The following is a 19,477-nucleotide window of genomic DNA, read 5'->3' on the forward strand; positions in this document are numbered from 1 at the left end:
CACCCATGGACACCTTGGGGCTGGAGGAGCAGGCGCTGCCCGCAGGGTGAGCGCTAGTTTGATCCTCGGATTCACTTAATGCCAAACCATCTCTGGTTTTGTGTGAATGTCCTCTTCTGCACACATCAATGGAGCCAGAAGAGGTTGCTCCATCCAGCTTTAATTGCGTCTCGTGATAAAGAGGTCCATGAGGGCCCTCTACCAATTTCTGCCCAAATGAAGGGATATCTTGGCCAAGCAGAGGTCCCTTTAACTAATGCAGCTCTCTCTCAGTGACTTTGCTCAGGTACTGATGCTGTTGTCAGGCGGTGCTGGCTTTGGCTTTCTTTTTGGTTTTTTTGGCAGAACAAGAACAGGGCAACTTTTATGCACGTTTTCTGTCCAGCATGAAATCATTATTTTTTTCTGTAATGCTTGACCTTGGTCACTTTGGTAACCAGGAGTGACCTGAAGGGTCTTGATTTAATCAGGCCTTGGAGCCCTAATTGGTTGATAGTGTTTAAGGAGCCAAAAAAAGCCCAAGAACCTAGCTAGGCTAAAAACAAGTATCCCAAGTCAGATGAAATTCTTCCTTCACTGAAATGTGGTTTGGAAAAATAATTTCACCACTACAACTCCTTTCAAGAGGTTGACCTTGGATCGTTAATCTTAAAAATATGCAGTACAGATGAGGGTTTTTTTTTCTAGAGAGGGAAGAAATGCCACATTTCTCAAAGCACCTCCCTAGAATAAGGGAAAAAAAAAACCTAAACCCCAGAGTAGTTGATAAATAGAGTCCAAGCTAATCCAGGAGTGACAAGAATTTCATGCCATCAGAATCAGCTTTATTTTGTTAATTTGCCATTTTTGTTTTCCTTGCCCTCCTATTATTCTTGTTGCATTTTGCTGTCCATCAATGTGTGCATGTTAGTAAGTGCTTTAATTCTGTGTCGAATGATGAAGCTGCGACTTTGGAAGTTGAAATGCTCTGGGTTTAGCCTCCATTAATGTACCTTATACCCACGCTTCGCCCTGGCTGCTCAGCTGGGGTGGCCCAAAGCCTTCTGCTGAGCATTTGGGACAATTCGCTCTCTGGTATCTCAGAAACTGTTAATGAGGCTGCCAATTGAGTATCTGCTGAGGTGCAGTCCTTCGATGCAGCGTTGTGCAGGGTGGTTATAGGTGATGGAGGCAGCAACACTCCTGGGGAGGGAGAGAGGGAGCGGAGCTGTGATTTTTGGCAGGTTGGATCCGTGCTGGATGAGCAGCTCTCTGCCCAGCCCTGCCTCCCGGCGGTGGTGATGCCAGCCCCTCGGGAGCAGAGATGAGCACTTGCTTGGGCCATAAAAAGGACTTGAAAATGCCACTTTGGTTACTGGAGATGGTCTTTGAGGGCTCAGCTGGGTTTCAGCGGGAAAGCGCTTCGACTGCTTTGAAGTGGTGGTGGAGCTGGGTGTGCTGCTGGCCGGCCACGTGCAGGGGACATCTCTCCATCTGAAACACAGTTCGTGAGGGATGGTTTCAAACCATCCAACAAAAACCAGACAGCCCTTGGTCAGGCGAGGGTGGCCTCCCCAGTTTGTCATCTGGACACTTGGCCGTCACTGCACACTCTTTGCCAGCACAAACCTGCTTTCATCTCTCCCACTGTTCCCGTTTGTTTTGGTAATCTGCTCTTCCTAAATACATTTTCTTATAATTATATTTTTCCTCCCCAGCCCTATGTAACAGCCGGCTCTGTGAAAGCAGGAGGGCAGCACTGGAGGGGTGAAAAAAGGGGCTGCCTGCGCTCCTGGACACAGATGCAGCGGCAAACAGGACACCTGGGACACCTGAATGTGTTAAATGCAGCAAGTTAGTGGAGAAATAGAGGGGAGTCCAGAAATAAGCATATTGGTGGGAGGAAGGTGATTGGCAGAGGAAACAAAAGTTTTTTGAAGACAGGGTGTGAAATAAAGAGGGGAGCTCACTTGCCATGGCATGGCTGTGCATCTGGGAGAAGATGCAGAGTTCCTGGTCCTCCTCCTGGGGAGCAACATACGGGGCTGGAGGGCTTGGAGGGGACTGAGGAGGGATGTGTTGGGCTTGGAGGGGACCAAGAGGAGGTGTGTGGGGCGTCTGGGGCCTGGGTCTGATGCCACACCAGGGTGTGAGCGAGGGCTACAAACCTCAAAGAGCAGGCAGCCAGGTGTGGAAATGGTCTTTCTTGGGCTGAGGAGAAGAGAGGTTCAAGTAATCCTCCAGCACAGGCCGGTGAGCCTCCAGGGAGTGAGTTGGTCTGTTTAAGTTAAAAAAAAAAAAAAAAAAATTTTCTATAAATGCTTTTTGAGGAGTGTCAATATAATTGAAAATAAATAGCCAGCACTGTGTGTAGTTAAAAGAAAAAAAAAGTTAGCTTGGTTGGTTTTTTTAAAATAAGCTAATATTTTCTTGGTTTTTCCTTGCTTGTTTTTTTTCTTTTTGTTTGCTCATCATTGTTTTGATTGCACTAGTTTCAGTAAATTGTTCTGACAACATCATTTAGTATCTCAGTCTGCTGTGCTATCCACATCATCCCTGCTTTATAGGCTTGGTGCATCTCTACATATTTTAAAATTATTCAGCATATTGCAGTTGTCTCTGTTACTCTCTCTCTTTTTTTTTTTTTTTTTTTAAAAAAAATTTTTGTTTTTTTTTTTGAATAAAAAAAAAAAAAAAAAAGTTTCTATAAATGCTTTTTGGGGAGTGTCAATATAATTGAAAATACGCTCATTGTTAAGGTTCTCGCTGATAGTGGAAATTGGAGGTGACTAATTTCTGGAGCATTTAGTCTTTTATTGGTGAGAGATAAGGAAGGAAGCAGGGCTTGCACGGCAGTTCCCAGATTTTGCCCTGTGAAAGAGCATGTCATTTCCAGTTACGCTCTACAAAAGGGTGATGGAATTTCTGTGTATTTAGCAAGGAGTTTTATTTTCCAGTCTTTTTCTCGGTTTTGAGAACTATTTTGCAGGACTAAGTTTGTGTGGAAGAAAGTGTTGGGTTTTAAATAGATTAAAAAGTACAAATAATGTGACACCAAAACGGTAATGTAGGACCAGGTTTGAATGAAAATTAGAGCTGTGCTTTGAGTCCCACAAACCGTGGCCTTCCACTCATGAGGTATGGCATGAACTGTTGTGTTGGTTGGTGTTACTCCCACTTTATCTTCAGAGAAACTGGTAGGTAGAGAGGACTCAAATGGCTTTTCTAGACAAGTGGTTCTTCGGAAATCATGTCCCAGTAGGTGAAGGAGCTATAACAGCATTTGCTGCATCTGTTTCTTGATGTTATTTATTAATTGGTAGTTGAGAAGTGCCTTTCTGGAGCGTGTGTGGACATCAGCTCTGTCCCATTGCAGCAGTGCTGTGGCCAACGTGTCCTCAGGTGTCTGCGTGGTGAGACTCAGCTGGGAAGTCATGGTGGTGATATTTTGGTGTGTTCTCCTTGTGGCAGCCATCCCTGAGGTGTGAGCACCCCGTTTGGGTTCCTCATAGCAGGCATTCCTGGTAGGGTGAACCCTCCTGCAGGGACGGGGAGCCTGTTGCACGGTTGGAGAGGGTGTCCTGCAGAAGGACTGACGTGTGGAGCCTCTCACGGTGGTGGTGGTACTCACCCTGGTATGTCCCATAGAAAGAGATGGGAAGAGGTCATCTCTGAGATGATCTGGGACTCATCTTTGAGTCAGGGTCAGTGTTCACAGCAGATGCACATGCCTGCAAATGTAGCTCCTGAGCTGGCATAGGGTACATCACTGGAGCATCTAACAGCCATTTCTGTCAAAGCTAACCTATGAGGACCATTTTTTTTTTGGTTTACCAGTGGAAAATACAGTTAAAGCAGAGATCTGCCTAAGTGCCCTTACATGGGAGGTGTACATGTTTGCTCTGCTGGGAGCTGCAAGTCCCCAGGTCTCTTTTGTGTGACTTAAATGCTTGTGGATAAATCACCTTAATTGGGACACCAGGCAGAGCACATTTAAATAAACACAATAAGGAGCCTTTAAAAAAATACTAAAAAAAGTCATTAGACACTCTCTGACCCTAATGGAAAATAGTAAATACTAATTTTGCTTGTAGTTTTGCACTACTTTTCATATACCAAAATGGAGAAGGCAATGAGTAATGGGAGTCTCTATAAATTCCCTCTAGATTCTGTTCTGTAGAGGCCAAGTTATGTCAGAAATGTCCAAGTACAGACAAAGGTGCACCTGCGTGGTCCGTCTGGCAGGATGGGTTCTCCTTGGCCATCTGAGCTGTTGGTTGGCAGCCCTGGCTCTGCTGGCGCCTGGCACCAACGCTGCCGTCTGCTCCCAAACCTGGGGCTGGGATCCACAACTGCTGATGGACATCCACAGTCCTGGCCAAGGAGGAGACACAAGCGACTGAAAGTCAGCAGTGGGACACTCATTAGAGCTGCTTGGTACTGCTGGCTGCTACTTTATTAGGCTTTGTAAAAATTAACAAAAGCCATCTTGAGATTTGAATTGCACGGCTGGAGATCTGCAGACGTGTTCCTTTCCTCTTCCCCAGCATCCTAATGATGTCATATATTTTAGTAGATGAAAATACTGAACTTGGAACTTGAATGAGACTTAGAGTTTGAGCCAGAGGGTTGGAATTGTAGCCATGGGTCAAACTTCATTTTCTCCCCGACCTCTTACTGAGGGGTTATCTCAGACGCTATGGATGCTGCTGGGAATCTTCTCTGGTGCACTACAGCTGAGAAACAGGGTCACAGCCCTATTAAAATCAGTGGTGAAACCAGAGTCAGTGGGATAAAGGGTTCCTCAAGATTTACCCCACACTTCTAAGCCGTTGATTGTGAAATATGTCATACATGTATGTAAATAATTGCCTAAATGAAGTGGCCTGAACTTGCTGTTGCCAAGGGTCGCTTGCTCTTCTCAGCTTTGTTTAAGGGTATCTTGGGAGTAAGGATACCTGGCACCAGGCACTTGGCTATGAGAAGGATGATCTGCAACACGGGAAAGTTAGGTTCTAATGAAAGGGGAAATCTCGAGGCAGGAGAGAGAGAATTTGTGACACAGAAGTGGTAGAATTTCAGCCTCTGCAAAAACAGGCAACCAATAGATGTGATAAAGTGGAGAGGTTAGAACATCGCAGATGCAATTGGAAAAGCTGTGCATACTGGGGAGACATAGACAAGTTAGAAGATTTTCTGAAAAAAATAAATGAGGAACAGGGAAAAAAAGAGACTTTAAAACAAGTATTTTTCCTTCTCCCATCAATCTTGTGCCAGGTCCCAGTTTGATGTAGATTGATTTCTGTGTAGATCTGCAACCCTGTTATGGCTAGTAAAGGTCTGAGCAGGCAAAGGTCTGCTGGAATGGAAACACTGGGAAATTAGAATTATTTTTTTTAATGTGGATTTATTTGGAAGAATGGTTTTAAGATTTTAATGTGCGAATGCAATTCTGAATATATATGAGGTGTTACACATCTGTATTAACTTTTTCCACCATATTATTTCCTATTTTTAATGCTCGAGGCCCTGTTAAAATGGGTTTTATGGAAATGCTTGTTCACACGTTTATATAAAATGGGCATGCATATAATTGTCCATTTCAAACTGAAGCTAGCAAATTGCAATTTCATGTTGTAGTGTAACAGAAGTCTGGTTGGTTTTTTTTTTCTGTAATTTTTTTTTTTTTTTCTCCTTCACTTAGAGTCCCACACAGCCCCCACCTTTGTTCTCCTGGCTCACTCGCTCATTACTGCCAGCGTCTCCAGGTTGCAAGAAAGAAAACAGTCAAATGCTGTGGTCATTCATCTCTGAAAGCTTATAATGAGCTTATCAGGAAAGAACTATAAATATATATCTTGTACCCCTCTTGCATTGGGAGATGCTTCCCCAGGCCATGAATAATTAGGTTGGCCCACCTAAGCTAATTACAAGCTGTCTCACCATTCAAAATACCCTCTAGGTAACATTGTTAGGACTCTCTTACCAGGTTAATGGGTTCTCTGTACTCTGAATATTAGGTTGACCTTTACCATCCCGACCAAAAATGCACTGTACTGGACCTTTTGCCATGCCAATCTGTGACTTGTTTGCTATTAAGAGCATCATCTTTCCTCTTCTTTGAATGGTGAGCTCAGAGGGAAAGGGTGAAGCTTGTCTGGATCAGGCAGTTTGGATTCCATCCATCAGCCTGGCAGCACAACTGTAAAAACTTCTTTGAGAGTCTTTTGAATTGCAAGGTGGAAGCAAGCAAGTTCTTAATGTCCCTGGTTGCGTCTCGAGCCACTGCAAAATTTGATCATTTGCGGTTCTGATGTGATTACCTTTCAGATCTGCTCAGTGTTGTCTGGCGAACTTAACCCACCCGCTTATCTTCAAGAAAACAAATGTACCAGTTATTGCCTACTAGAAAATGCGAGTTGAGCTGTGCGGTTTTTTCTTTTCAGTGGGCTTGCTGTGATTTTGTTTTGATAGATTGAGCTGTGTTTCACTTTGCTTTCATTTTTCACCCTGTCAAAAGAATTTTTAGTGCATTTTTTTTCCCTTCCCCTGCCTCTTGCTGTCTGTATGGATCAGTGCACTGAAGCAGTGACTCCATCTCCTCTGCCTTGCTTGCTTGCAGCTTCCCGGGCTGTGGAGGCCTAGCCGAACCTTCCTGATGGGAAGCTCAGGTCAAGCCTTGGCCATCTCAGTGGGCAGCATCTTCTGCCACAGGCAGGAGATGCAGGATAGGTGAAAGGGCCAGGTGATCCTCCAAGGGGGAGAATGTTTTAAGCAGTCCGAAAGTTTTCTTTATTTTTTACTTGACTTGTGCTGTGTTTCTTCTGACCTGCCCCGGGGAGTGTGCCTTTGGCTGGATCATCTCCGCTGCTCGGGGTCAGCTGTATAAAAGTGTTGCTCTACCCCGGTGTTGAAGAGGACATGGGACGATCACTGTTCTTGGATGGAGAAAGTGGTTTGTTAACTTGGTGTGTGTAAGGGTTTGGGGCTTCGACTTCCATTCCTGCCCTTGGTTGAATCACATCCCTTCACAAGCCCATATTGCAGGTACCATGTTCATCTAGGGAGTCTTCATGCTGTTGTTCTGATGTGTTGCCTGTATTGGAAGAAAAAAGCTGTTTAACTAAGTCAATTAGAAAATGATAGGGTTTAAATCAAGCTCACTTTAATATTAACACACATAAGCTGACCTGGTGCTGCAGAGTTAGTGATAAGGGAATGTCAAATCCCTAAGTAGTAATTTTTCTCTTTTTCTCTTCTAAGCTTGATTTACTTTTTTTGGGGTGCAGTTTCCCTTGTTTTATGGGCTGTATGTGCCGTTCTTCCCCACTTAATACTTTGTTTCTTGAAACCCTTGAGCGCAGTGGCAAGGTCTGGCTGCATTGTGAACTCTTCCAAATTCTCCCTCAGTCTCTAGAAGTGTGTTTAGGACAAGCAGAGATTTATTTGTGTAACTGGTCAAATGGAGGTTAGTGTGAAGTGAAATAAAATGCATGCGTGTGCTCCTCTCAGCCTCCCCCGATGCCGGGTCAAGGCTGGCTTATTTTTTCTGGGTCCTCCCAATGTCAGAACCTTTCGGGGATCTGGGCTCTGATCCACTTGCTGTCAGTATTAGTTTACTTTGCTTCTCAGTAAATTCTCCAAGTTTGCAAACCTCCCCCAAGGCCATTGTATGACAGCGTCCCTCACGTGATGGGTCTGGTAGTGGGGAAAATAAAATAAAATTTAAAAATTCCACTTCCTTGTAGTCCAGACAGTCCCTTTCAGTTACACACGAGTGAAGTGATCAAAGGATGCAAATCCTTAGAAGTCGGTTCAGGTGTCTCTTCTCCCAACCTGCTCCCTACCCTCCCTGGTGCTTTATCGTAGTGGTGGGGTGAATTTGCCATTCCCTGGGTTAAACAGAGGGAGAACGACAGGGAGAGACCCAACCAGGGCTATGCCAAGACAATACTTCTGGCTCAGGTGGTCCTCAAGCCACAGCTTCTGCCAGGTGGGCTACTCTTCTGGGGAAGCACCACTGCACACTTGTCCTTTTCTAGCACTCCTCCCACAGCAGTCACTGCTGCTGCTCTTTGAGATGGGACGATGGAGTAGGTGGACCTGTGGTCTGACAAACTGTGGCCTTTCTCCATAGACAAAACGAAGCCAGTCCTTTGAAGCAATAGTTTGGTGCCTAAGTGACACACATCTCTGCCAGAGAGCTCCCTGTAACTCGGGACCCAGCATGGTAAGCCTGGGTCTGCTGTGTGAGGTGCTCCGGGCAGGGTCCGAGGACAGGCTGAAGTGAGGTCCTTGAGGGGAGCAATTAATCTCCCAGAAGGAGATATCTGCCTCCCAAAAGGCAGATATTCAATGATATGTGCCCCTCCTGGAGCTGAGCATCCTGGTCCTCTCCTCTCTCCCCAAGTTACCACCGCGACACTGTCTTTGAGCAGTGAGGTGACACTGGAGAAGGTGACTTGCCGATGACATGCAAGGGCCAGTGGAAGCATCCTTATCCCTTGGTGAGGGCTGATGCCAGGGTGCCTGCTACGTAACTTTTGAAAATGTGACTGTAGTCACTAGTGTCTCCTGGACTTTCCAGGCCCAGTTCTCTGAGTTACTGGTTGAGAGAGTTGCTATCAGAATACCCTTCCTTGAGATACTGGAGAGAGATTGGAGATGAAAGGAAGGTAGTATTAAAAGTGGAAAATAGCTTTTCCTTTCCACTCCTCCTCTGTGAATGTATAGTGCTTCATTCTGCCTCGAGTTTAGCTACAGGTTACATTTAAAGTGTTTGTTGAAGCTGAAAGTGGTTACACTTGTAGCTTAAAAGAAATAAAAACAGTGACTTGAGACAGCAAGACAGGAGACGAAGAGGCAGCAGGGTTGTAACTGACTTATTTATTGCAGCCTTGAGAGCAAGAAGTATTACAGAGGACACAATTCCTATAATGTTTATATAAGGCTGTAAGAAATTGATTACAGCTCGGATATGTTTTGTTGCATGCTGCTGGGAGGAATCATAAAAGTAATGCAACAAAGTTTTGAACATTGTGTTACTGCCTTGCTGTTTGAAAGCCTCGTTTGCCACAATGAAAACCTTTAATTTGTTCTTCTTGCCACTTCCAGTCCTGTTCAATTCCAGCATCTGTGAGTTGCTGCTTGTGGGATTCAGGTCTTTTCAGGCTGCAATCCTTCAGGGACGAATTGTGTCTTCTATTCTCAGTCATATAAAACAAAAAAAGAGCTCAGGATTTTGCAGAAGTGTGTTTTCCCCCCAGAGGTGCTTTCTTCCAGCTGTTATTTGTAAAGTGGGACTTGTCCTCTGCTGTCAGATACTGAGAGCTTTGGAAAAACCTTTCCTAATGTTCTTCCCAATTTTTCCCACCCAATCCCATGGTCCCAGTGAATCGGGCAGGGCTTGGTGCACCAGCACATGGTGCCCAACAACAGCACAGAGAAGGGGCAATTTTCCTGCAGCCCTCCTGCCTGGGAGGGACCAAGCCCTGGACTTGCATCACTGTCCCAGATCATATTGGGGGTCCTCAGCAATGGCATGGGCCCCTGGCTGCCCCCCTTCTTGCAGCCTCAGAGCAAGTACAAGTAACAGATCTTGTAAAGAGGCATTTGGGTTTTGGTATTTGAGACACTTTATAGCTAGAAATTCTTCTCTCTCTATCCTCCCACCTGCCCAAGACAGTATGTAATAAATCTCAGCGTCTCTGAGCATCCATAAGCCACTGCTGGGAAATGAAGTTACTTTCACCTGTTTACTTTCTGGTGCTCTCTTTCAGTGTGTATTAAATTGTTTTTCAGTTGGATCTTCTCTAAAGCAATGGCATCTTATGTCCCTTCAGGAACTGCATGCAGCAATAGAATGAAAGCCATAAAAATAAAACACACAGGCTGCTTGTGTCCAGCAAGACTAAAGACTAAAACCAACAATAAAAGAGACCCAGGAGTGCTGTCCTCCTGTCTGCCACCTTGCAAGGTCCCTGGTCTTCCTCTGCAGGGCTGCTGGAAGGGGTGGTGGAGCAATTCAGGATGGGTTGCTCGTGGTGATGCTGAGTGATTTGGAGCAGAGACAGCCTAGCAGTTACCTTGGAGCAGTACACCCTCTGTGTGCACCTGAGAACATAGTGCATACAATGCCTTGTCTGTGGTTTTTTTGTGGGTAACTTGAAGACTGCAGATGCTTGAATGACATCCTGGTTTCTAAATTGGAGAGACATGGACTTGACAGATGGACCACTTGGTGGATGAGGAATCAGCTGGGTGGCCACGCTCAATTCTATGGTTCTATGCTCACGTAGCCTTTACTTGCCAAAGATTTATTTGCAGAAGAGACATGGTGGTTTAAGGGGTTATGAAGCCCATCTGCTGTTTGCCAGGGCTGTTTCGAATGAGGAGTGTGGGGAGGGGGGTGAGGGTGCTGGCAGACTGTTTCGGCACAGGTAAAATGGGTTTGGTCCAAATTGTTAGTCAGCAGTTGAGTTTGTGAGTTGCCACAGCTGTTTTTAGCACACATTCTTACGTTACTTCAAGGAGAAGTCCAGCGAGCTGGACAAAGGATTGCTGAACTGCATAAAAGCAACTCTAAAATCATTATCCTGCTAATTTTTAGCCAGTGCACTTCTCCGTCACTTGGATCAATGAAAGCAGCACTTGCCACTTACTTTCTAGCACATGTCTGTGACAGGAGCAATGGGGAGAAGGGATTTTAATTGCCACTTCTAGTTTTACTGATGATAGAGAATGGAAGGAGTCTGGATTTGACATTCTCAGAGCAATCATCCCACCAGATCTCACAAAAAATGATAGCAGAGAGCTAAGTGCCGAATCCCATTCAGTCAGTTCCCACCAAGAAGGAAAATCGATGGAAGCACATCTAAAATAGCAGTGACTGGGCAAAATAATACAGCACTTGGATGAAAGGACTCAATTCTATTTGCTTTGACGTTAAGTGAATGGGATTGAATGAGAATGTGTGTGCTATTGGTTTCAACACAGCCGGTATTTTGTGGTGTAGTTCTATGTGAAAGGGAGGTGCAGTCTTAAGTTGCAGGATCTTGAATATGAGGATAATTCATTTGAAACTCCTTGAACAGTAAAAGGGTGGTGCTATGGAAGGGCTGAGATTTTCACAAATCAGCACCAATAAAGTTGCATTTCCGAGTTTATTTAGATGCAAGAAAAAGTGTCATGACATTTGCTGTTACATTTTAATTTTTATTCTTATTTTTATTATTATTAATTATTCTACTGTTAAGTGCTGAGTGTCTTTGAGCCTTCGTTGGCTGTAGAGGGAACTGCAAGATGTTCAGTACATCTGATACTTCCTATGTACTAGATCCAACCACGGATTTGAGTGCCTGGCACCTCTAGTAAACATCTTGATTCATGTAATGTAAGCTTAGGACAACAAAATTAGAATCAGATGCTCTTTTTTTTTTTTCCTTCCCTGTTTCAGTCCTAAGCCAAATGGTTTACTGTGGAACACAGCTGAATTACTTGCTTTACATAAAAATATTACATAAAACAAATACGCCTTTGTTCCTCTTTCGGACTGAAGTTTTCCTTCACTCTGTGTTGCAGCTTAGCTGTACTTCACCTTCTCTCTTTATCTTTTGATTTTTCTGAGAGTGGGTGCGTTTACAAAATCTCGAGTTCAGCCTTCACTAGTAGCTGTAAGAGTTGTCCTCTCCATGCCACAAAGAGCTGCTGGATAGGCGGTGGAGATATACTGATAAATCGTTGCTTTTGTGTTGGGTTTTGTGTTTTGTTTTGGTTTAATATAGTATGTATCATTTCCTATTTGAAACTGCTTTTATTGTATGGTTGGAAAAACCCTCTTACTTGGCATTGGCAAAGGAAGCAGGATTTAAAAGGAAATTAAAAAAACCCAGTTTATCTGCAGCGTTTCATTTAATAAGCAGTATTTTGGGGTTCCTTTTGTTACGTGCTACCTTTTGAACTCTGTAAACCAGCATGCAGATCTAATTCACAATAGCGTCACTGTGTTGAGCTGCACAAGTAAACACTTTAAATGGGAGGAAGCACCTGCGTGTCGCTATTGTCTCTCTTCTTCCATTAGCAAAAGTCTCTGGGCTGGCCCCGTTCAAGCCAAACCTTCCAGTCAGTGGAAATCCACAGGCAGTGGTAGGCAGAAAGCAAACCTCGCTGCCTGCAGGTTGGAGGAGTCGAAGGACAGCCCGTCATGGAAGGGAGCCTGCGTGTAGGCACCCGCACACGAGTGGGCTACCAAACGCTTGCACATCTCCTCGGCTTGGGCCACCAAAGAGCGGGTTGCCAGGATTACAGAAGTCAGCAAGGTAGGTTCACGCAAGGTTTGCTGCACCTGAAGCTGTAGGTGGGGCTGGGGAGGCTGATGAACCCCAAGGGCTGCGGTGCTCTCAAGGTACATCATGCTCTGAACTTAGTGCTCTTGTCCCTTTCGTGGCATTTGTGTAATCAGATGCTCGGCTCAAGTGCTTTCCTGTTGAGTTTACACATTGCTTAAGGACCAGCACTGTTCCTTGGTGAGGAACTGGTTAAGGCACTGTGGTTATAGATTCAACCTGTAAGAAGTTTACAAGACAAGCTTTAAAGCTGGAAAAGCTGGCTTGTATAGAAGAGCCTTAAAGGCTAAAATCTCTTTAGTTTACCCAAGATGGGTCAGGAGGTGACTTATCATGATCTAAAAGTATCTGGAAACAGAAGATCTTTGCTGGTAGAGAACTTCTTTTGATCTAGGAAACAGATGCGTAAAAACGTTCAGTGACTTGAAGCTGAATTTGGATAAGTTCAACTTAGAAAACACTAGGATGGATTTTCTGCCTGTAGTGCTGTGTTAATGCTGTGGTCTGTGCCTAATGAGAAGTTGTGGGCAGTCTAGAATTCGCTGGATAAAGTGCTTAGTGTTGTATTGGAGATCTTGTTAGTGTCACTTTTGGATTTCTGGGTTTGCAGTCTCTACATGTTAGAGGCATTTGGTGGTGTCGGTGAGTTGGAACTACATCTCACCTTATTAAGTGTTCATTTCTTGGAGTTTGAAATACCCTTGGTGAGATGCTAGTAATGATTTTATTAATCCTTCTAACATCAGTTTCCATTTAGGAGAAACTGTCTTTCTGCCCTCTAGTGGAAAAACTATTTATTTAAAGGCTTCCAAATTGGGGGAAGTTCTTGCAAAAACAGTGGAATGTGTGAGAAAGGCCATAGAGGAGGAGAACGAGGCCGGAGAGGTGAGGGGCTGCGAGAGGCGGACGTGCTCTGTGCTTCCTCTAATTCGGTCCTCACAAAACCATAGTGCTAATTACATACACAGACGTGTAGTTTTTCCAAATAGGGGAGGTGAGGGAGTGTGAACAGAGAAAGAAGAGATTATCCACTGCTCGCATCAGCTGGGCTTGGTGAAATTATTCTAGATGACCTGGGGAAATCCTGGTCTCGGCAAGCTCTGGACTGTTGGTGATCGCTGTCGATGTTCCCCAGGCATGTGGTGGGGAGGGATGAGGAGCAGAGCAAAGCCCACTCCAGACCTTCAATGGCAGGCGAAGGGGAAACCCAGAAAATGAAGGATCAGAGAATCTGACTCAAATTCCTCAAAAAAGTCCTAGAGCAGAGAGAAGGAGGATGGGGTCTTAAAAAAAAAAAAGATAACTTAGAAAGAAAAAAAAAAAAGTAGGTGAATCTGTCCAACTTCTCTCTTTAATGAGATAACCTGTTGGTGCACGAGAGGGGCTGCTGGTGCTACCTAAAGCTTAGGAGCAGAATTTCAGATCATCTTGGTGAACAGCAAAACTGATCAGGCACCAACATGATGAGTTTCGGGGAAGAGGAGGGTGCGGTGGTGGCTCTGCAAGGAGCAGGAGCTGACCAAGGAGGAGGAACAGCGGTGCAGGGTGGCCCGGTTGGTGCACGAGAGGGGCTGCTGGTGCTACCTAAAGCTTAGGAGCAGAATTTCAGATCATCTTGGTGAACAGCAAAACTGATCAGGCACCAACATGATGAGTTTCGGGGAAGAGGAGGGTGCGGTGGTGGCTCTGCAAGGAGCAGGAGCTGACCAAGGAGGAGGAACAGCGGTGCAGGGTGGCCCGTGGTGACGGGGGCTGTTGTGGATGGCCAGCTCAAACAAGTCAAAACGTGTCCCGAGGTTTGAGGAAAAGGAGTCAAGTCTCTCGTTACAGAAGCGCTGTGCATAAGACAAGGCTGATAATTGCTTCCCGCTGCAGCGAGGGGTGCTGGGCAGTGGGAGGGAAACGGTCACGGCTTGCAAGTCTGGAGATGAAGCACACAGATGGGAGGCTCGGCAAATGAGGCCGGAGAGGGAAAGCTTGAAGGAATTGTATTTGGAAATGGAAGCCTGAGTGCAGGCAATACATTCTTCTGACGCGTAAAAGATTTCTGTAAAAAGGATGATGATCAGCTTTTAGTACCCACTGGGGGAAAAATACCTTGATTTGCCTGAAAAAAAAAAAAACGTGGTGACGGGGGCTGTTGTGGATGGCCAGCTCAAACAAGTCAAAACGTGTCCTGAGGTTTGAGGAAAAGGAGTCAAGTCTCTCGTTACAGAAGCGCTGTGCATAAGACAAGGCTGATAATTGCTTCCCGCTGCAGCGAGGGGTGCTGGGCAGTGGGAGGGAAACGGTCACGGCTTGCAAGTCTGGAGATGAAGCACACAGATGGGAGGCTCGGCAAATGAGGCCGGAGAGGGAAAGCTTGAAGGAATTGTATTTGGAAATGGAAGCCTGAGTGCAGGCAATACATTCTTCTGACGCGTAAAAGATTTCTGTAAAAAGGATGATGATCAGCTTTTAGTACCCACTGGGGGAAAAATACCTTGATTTGCCTGAAAAAAAAAAAATATTCGAGGTGTGTACTAGGGGAGAGTTTCTCACTAGGAGGGTAATGAAGCAACAGCAAAAGAAATTGTGAATCTGCTTCACCGGAGGTTTTGCAGAGCAGTTAAATCGGTGCCTCTTGCCGATGGTGTGATTTCTCCCCCAGCTCTGTTGCTTTCTCTCCATCCACCCACAACACAAGGTCTATCTACCCATTAACCCACCAAGCTGGACTTTCTATTTCTGTTGCTAGAGGTGCTTTCAGGGGCCGGGGGTCAAAACCAGTAGCAGTGTTGTAGGCTGTTCCATGGCTTTGGGATATAAATTCTGCTCTCAGTGCAGCCATGAAAACTTCAAGCATGGATGTAGATCACAAGAAATTGCTGCTGTCCCATCCGTTTTTTCCTTCCCTCTCTCTGTCTCTGGAGCTGCTTATTTGGGATGTTACGAGAGCAACAGATGTGAATGTGATGGAGTCCCCACACACCCCCGTCCCATCACTCTCATCCTAGCTTTCGTTGTGCTGGACTTGTTTATTTTGGTTTGAATTATAATTGCAAAAACTGTTACAGCGCTGTTTATTTGCTGTGTGTCATGAGTCACTGTTTGTATTTTGCTGCTGTTTGCGTTGCCTCTCCTCTCCCACTGTCTTACGCTCCCAGCCACAGCTTTCCTCCCTCTCCTCCCAGTACCTCGGAGCCACTTCTCCTCTTTTGAGTCTACGATGCTCTGGGCTCCTGTGAGTGCAGGGGAAAGCAAGCTGGCAGTGAAGATCCAGAATTAGGTTTTCTTTTTTATTTTTTTCTCCTTTCCTCTCCCTCCCCCCGGCCTTTCTTTCTCCTGATATTTTGTAAAGGTCCTTGTTCGAATGAAAAGATTCCTTGGAGACTCCTTCCCTGAGATCTCTGTGCTTAATTAGTCTCTATCTTATTCCTGCCAGGCAGTGAGATCGATGCTGCTTTTTCAGGCTTGCAAATTTCAGGGAAGGGAAGCAAAGCATGTTAAAAGGACCTTGTTTGAAGTCAATGAGATGCCCATGCACAACTCCATCTACAGTCATACTGGTGGGTGTTAATCCCTTCACATGCGTTGCCGCTGGGATGGAGAGTCAGGCATCCTGCACAAGACCATGGAGCAGGAAAGATTTTGAGGGGCTTTGCTCTCACCATCTCAGCACAGCAGCAGGTTGCTTTTCTTTGCCATGCCTCAGTTTTTCCTGGTATGTAAAATAGGGATAAAGTGGTAACACCCAGGCCTAGCTCCCTCTGTCACAGCTCCAGCCACCACCCCTGGGTGTTGAAGTGCTTCCACCATCATTCATGAGGTTTATTTTTTGGTCCAGGATAGTATTTTGCGATGCATCAAGGCTTCACATGTCAAGATTGTTAAAGCAACCAGTCCTAATGCCTTTTTGTGTCAGTGAAATTGTTCAGATGTGACACATCTTGCCCAATGGCACACCCAATGGCAAGGTGTAAGGAAAGGACCATGGCCTTGTGCACACGGCAAGGTGTAAGGAAAGGACCATGGCCTTGGGGGCTGGTGCAAGGGGTGGCCATCACAAAGGGCTTGCCCCAGGGCTGCCCAAGAAAGACTGACTTGTACCTTAGTTTCCCTGCCAGATGGAAGGGGCTGGTGATTCTTGCAGAGCACTTTGAGCTCCGTGGGTTAGAAATGCTGGGTAAGAGCTTGTTCTCAGCTGGAAAATCCCACTGACTCTTCCTGGGTTTCTACTGGTTCTCTAGGCTAAATTAAGAACAAAGCTCTTTCTTCCCAAGCCATTTTAGGAGGCTAAATGTTCTCAGAGGGTTTGCTTTGAAGCTTACAAGCTTGGTCTCTACTGCTCGCACCACCAGTGCAATTTCTCTCCCAGGCAAAGGCAAATACCCAGATGCTCTGGGTTGGGATATCTGACCCCAAGGCCACAGTCTGGCCTCAGCTGCAAGGAGCTGCTGGTCTATCAGGATTTGGGGCAGACCAAACTGGCCTGTGGGTGCTCTGGGTGGATGGGGAAGGGGCTTTCCCAATTCTTGTGGCCTTGGGAGATCCCTTGGGCCTCTTTTCCTTGCTCCCGGCAAAGTGCAGCCGTTGCTAGCCAAGAAAATCGTGCAGCTCCTTGTCTTTGAAATCTGAAAGGTAACACCTTGCAAGTCGCTCCGTATATTTATCAAGGAGAAACAGACAATTTATTTGTGTCAGCTTAATAGAGCTTCAGCTTACAGAGCTCCATGTGGGAGAATTAACAATGGGTCCCGAATCTGCGTGGGGTCATCCGCCACTTCAGCAAATGTTTGATTGTGAATCCACCGTAAAATAGCTCCAAGCTTCTTGTGCCTGAATTAGCAGCCTTGATAGAGGCAGGCTTTCAGGTATAAAATGTCCATTTTGACTCTTTAAGTGTTCTCGGGTGGCCCACGGAATGTAAATTTTTTTACTCTATTTGTAATGCAAAACCTTTTAATTATCTCCAATTTATAAATCCCTGGTTTGGTACTTGAGTGCCTGTAAGAAAGCGCTCATCTTTTAGTGGCTAGTAATCAGTGTCAGAGGAAACGGGGAATAGATGGCGTGTTTTAAATGGTGTCGGTTCCAACAACTGGAATGTATAATTTAAGGCACTTATATTTAATCATCCTTTAAACACTGAATTTCAGCCTCTGCTGCTTGACTTGCAGGAAGCTGACAGCTTTTTAATGCCACTATGGTAACACTTGAAATTTCCTTAAGCTGCTGTAAGCTGCCATGTGGCTCTTTACCGTGTGCCTTGGTGCTGCATCTGCAGCTCAGTGTCCGAGCCCGGCGCAGGGGATGTTCTTTGCTTTGCCTCCCTGCAGCCCCAATTTCCAAATTCTCAATTGTTTTACTTTCTTACGGAGCCGTAACATCTGCTGTAAATAACCCCAGCGGCTGTAACAGCTGCTGAGGGTGGGATTATGGATCTGAGGTCCATGTATATCAGCTGAACATATTCTAGCAATTCAGCAGGTTGAAAAATACAAGGGATAAAGCTGTGTGCATCCTGCTCCGGATCCGTGTGGTGGGGATGTTTCCCTCTGGAGTGAGGTTGTGCCTGGATCAGACTGGGGTCCAGTGCCTGGGAGTGGAAAGCTTGGGATTTCCTGCATTTCAGCAAGGAAAAGGTGCAATGTGGGGTGAGCAGGTCCCAATCCTGCCTGGGGAGCTGAGCAGCCATGCCCAGGGGGCCAGTGGGAGCCCACCAGCTTCAACTAAGTGTGTGGGGCTGTGGGAGCTCTGCTGGGCCTCTTGGTGACAGGCACACAAGTCACTGCAGTGGCAGTGAGCATGATTTAAATTGCATTTTATAGGAGTGCACATATAGATGTGCATATATAAATACGTGGACACATGTATAAAGAATTATAGAATGGTTAGAGTTGGAAGGAACCTTAAAGATCATCCAGTTCCAACCCCCCTGCCCTGGGCAGGGACACCTCCCACCAGACCAGGTTGCTCAAAGCCCCATCCAGCCTGGCCTTGAACCCCTCCAGGGATGGGGCAACCACAACTTCTCTGGGCAACCTGTTCCAATGCCTCACCACCCCCACAGCAAAGAAGACTAACTATTTTTAAAAAACAGATGAGAAGCCCTGTATATGTTTAGGATCACGTGGGACTCTGGACCCTGACTGCCCCCCCCTCCACCCACTCCCTCTCCCCTGCCCCCCTGGGCAGCCTGACTGTGGGTAAAATAATTTAATGCACTTCTTGCTCTTGGCAACTGGTTGATGGCGTTAGCGAAGGGAGTGGAATTTCATCCATAAAAAAAATCCAACTGGGCTGCTGGGGAGTGAGCCCTGGCAGAAGGGGTTAGCAGCAAAGGGAACCCACGTGCTCTGTGTATAACACAGAAGTCAGTTGGTTGCCTTTTATTTGAAATTGCACATTGAGGCGGCATTATAACAGACTGTGCGCCTACATAGCAAATAGGTAGTTTTTGTTGTGCCTAGCAGTCAAATTATATAGTCTTAAATTAGAAGCTGCCACTTCTATTTAGAATGAAACTTGCTTTTCTGTATATGCATGAGAATATTAGCGTTTCAAGCCTGCTGAGCTCTACTGAATGTGCACTGGATTTGCAAAGGAGCCCATTAGTGCTTGCGGAGGTTAAGAGTAAGGAGGGGGCAGCAGGGAGAAAGGACTTAATGAGACAGGGTGAAGAGTTGACGCGAGGACACGGAGCGCTTGGAGCCACCTTCTGCTGTGGGAAGAATCGGGCTGTCGCTGGAGGAGCAGCAGACGCGGGCAGCTCTGCGGTCCTGTCCCCGTGAGGAGGAGGAGGAGCTTTCCAAACCTCCTCTTCGAGACTTTCCTGCAGCATTGGAGGTGGCTCAAACGTGGATCAGGAGATGATGGAGGAGGTTTGGTCCGTTCCTGCTCACAGCCACCAAGTGAATTGGATGCAGAGGAGAGGAGAACTCCCCTTGGCCTCATTTCCCCGGGGATGAGGGGGAGACCCAGGTCAAGCAGGGTGGGAGGGTGGCAAGTTCAGCCTGAGCTGTGGGAAGGACTTAGCTGCCCTCCTGCAGGACAGACCAAAAAGTGAGTGGGAGAACAGCAAATACTCCGCGAGCTGGCCTGGAGTTGTCCTTCACCACATCCTCGGCATCCAGGCTGATGGGTCGGGGCTGTGCTGCCCCACTGAGAGCCAG

General features: G+C 46.1%; 1 protein-coding gene across 1 annotated transcript in view; it reads left to right on the forward strand.

Annotated features, from left to right (window-relative positions):
* Positions 1 to 19,477, forward strand: part of LOC106890681 (membrane-associated guanylate kinase, WW and PDZ domain-containing protein 1-like) — a 285,153-nt gene that overhangs the window by 39,683 nt on the left and 225,993 nt on the right. The window lies entirely within an intron of this gene.

This window comes from Calidris pugnax, unplaced genomic scaffold, assembly GCF_001431845.1.
Source record: "Calidris pugnax isolate Ruff unplaced genomic scaffold, ASM143184v1 scaffold81, whole genome shotgun sequence".
NCBI classification, from domain to species: Eukaryota; Metazoa; Chordata; class Aves; order Charadriiformes; family Scolopacidae; genus Calidris; species Calidris pugnax.